General features: G+C 34.5%; 1 pseudogene; it reads left to right on the top strand.

Annotated features, from left to right (window-relative positions):
* The first annotated feature begins 522 nt into the window (after positions 1–522).
* Positions 523–622, top strand: LOC122100067 (annotated as a pseudogene).
* The last annotated feature ends 1,942 nt before the right edge of the window (positions 623–2,564 follow it).

Below are 2,564 nucleotides of genomic sequence, written 5' to 3'. Positions count from 1 at the left end.
GTTCATCTCTCTATGATCCCTTGTAACTAAGATTAGTTTTGTTCTAGTAAGACAAACTATGCTGTCAGGGTAGGATATTCTGGTTGGTCTGTTCCTACGTGGAAGAAGGATAAAGGGTAGATATTTGTGCCAGTAAGACCTCATTTGGGAAAATTTTAGCTGCAGAAGTTTAGAAGTAGCTCTTAAGCAAGGCTTACTTTGAATCTATTAGCGCCACAAAGCTAACTCATTTACGTAAATAAGTACTTGAAAAAGTCATCACCTTAGGACCTAGCTATAAGTGCTTCAAAGTATGATCAAATCTAAAATGAAAAAGACTTAAAATTGTCATTGACAAAAAATGCAAATGTGAGCAATCAACCGAACAATATAATTTTTTTCCCACTATACACATTATTTTAGGGAAATAAGATCAATAGTATTGTTAGGAACAATAAGGTTTCCTTGCTACAAATAGGCACCCAAGGATATAAGCCTATATAAAGATTGCATCATTAACTACTTAAATTTAGAGGATACTACATGCTTCAGCAGCACGTATACCCAAATTACAACAATGCAGAGATTAACATGACACTTGCACAAGGATAATATGAAAATTCGTGAAGTATTCCATATTCTTCATTCTTCAGTTGCAGAAATGAAAAACAGTTATTAAAAAGTTGATTACAAAATTACAAGTGTAACAATATATGCAAGTGTTAGAATTAAACATTAGTTTGACATCAGTGTATTAAATCTTCACCTGAGAAAGGCCTTTACATAGAATAACCTTTACAAAACTTTTGAAATTAGTTAACATTGTCATTTTATCCAAAAAAAAATACTACTATAAGAACCTAGAAAAAGGGGCTGGGAAGGTAGCTCAGTGGTAGCGCTTGCCTTGCATGCCTGAGGCCCTGGGTTCGATTCCTCAGCACCACATAAGCAAAAAGAAAAAAGTCGGAAGTGGTGCTGTGGCTCAAGTGGTAGAGCACTAGCCTTGAGCTGAAGAGCTGAGGGACACATCCAGGCCCAGAGTTCAGGCCTACGACTGGACCAAAAATAAAAAAAGAACCTAGAAAAAAAATAATCTTAAATTTTCTATATGGAATACAATCTGAAAGGACACATTTATTAATGAATATATATATTATAAAACAATGTTGAATGCAAAGTATATCTAGGAAAGAATGAAATAGATTATGGATATTATGCAAACAAAGAATATAGAATATTTTAAAATATAATTTTTTCAGACCAGAAGCAGAAATATCTTTAGTTTCTGTACTACTCATTTCAACAGATAAGATCAAATTATTTCTGATTAAAAAATCACAAACTCTGCAGAAATCATTGTAGATGTACACAAACAACTCAAATATATTTGACATCAAAGTCAGGCAATTCACTTGGAAAAATTCCACGGAATTTTTACAGTAAGATATTGCTGTTATTTGAATTCTGAAAATATTTTGTATGGACACAAAGAGTGGACTGGCATTTTGATGTTTAAGAAATGTAACTGATATCTTAGCTATGCTAAATAATGCTGCAATAAACATAGTTGTTTTGGTAGCTTTTGTATGGTCTTGTTTGATGCCCCTAAGTAGATGAATGGATTAAGAAAATAGAATTCTATGGAATGGAATTTTATTCCTCCCTCAGAAAGAATGTCATTGCCCCATTTATTAGGAAATGGAAAGACTTGGAAAAAATTATATTGAAGTAAGCCAGGCCCAAAGAAACATAGATCCCATGGTTTCCCTTATTTGTAACTAGTATATGTCTGAGACAAGCAGAAATGGTCAGATAAGTTGATGTTAAGTGAAATGAACCCCAAGATAAGGATTCAAATGTTTTTTTTCTTTCTTGTGATTGTTTCTAACATATTTATAAGATGATTTCTTTGTTGCTTTGTATGTCCCTCCCCCACCGTATAACCCCTGCTTTCATTGTATTTGATGTTGGTATGATTTGTGGAGGGGAAGGGAAAAAACAAATTGTTTAAATAGGGATACAGGTTGACCCATTGCAACAATGAGATGTACAAGACGTCATGTAGAAAAACAAACTTTACGACTTTGGCCGAGAAGGAGGAGTAATGAGGGGGGAGGGGAGTGGGGGGAGATGAGAAGGTATGGGAAGGGGAAATAAAGGAGGAGGCAACAATGCTTGATAAGAAATGTATTCAGTACCTTGCCCATGTAATTTTAACCCCTCTGTATGGTGTTTTCACAATAAAATAATAAAACTCAACAAAAAAAAAGAAAAAGAAAAAAAAAGAGAAAAGAAAAGAAACTTAACCAAACCATTACAACTGAATAGAACAATTTGTACAGCCTTCCACAACTTCAAAGAGGTAGTGATACATACTTATCCTTTTGGTAATATCAAAGGCAGTTTCTTCCAAGTTGTTCTTCAGACCTGGTCAACAGAAGGAGATTCATTGTATCTTTGCTATCTATGTTCCCAGCAGCAAGATTCAAGGGAGTCAAGAGGCGTTTAGTTTGGGCATTGGTATCTGCATCATGATGAAGTAAGAAAGACGCCACGCTGGTATTATTTCACGAGTAACCACTGCG

Source organism: Dipodomys spectabilis, unplaced genomic scaffold, assembly GCF_019054845.1.
Source record: "Dipodomys spectabilis isolate Male_0828 unplaced genomic scaffold, ASM1905484v1 ptg000558l, whole genome shotgun sequence".
In the NCBI taxonomy this organism is placed as follows: domain Eukaryota; kingdom Metazoa; phylum Chordata; class Mammalia; order Rodentia; family Heteromyidae; genus Dipodomys; species Dipodomys spectabilis.
The sequence above is the reverse complement of the archived record's forward strand: the minus strand, read 5'-3'. Positions and strand labels throughout refer to the sequence as shown.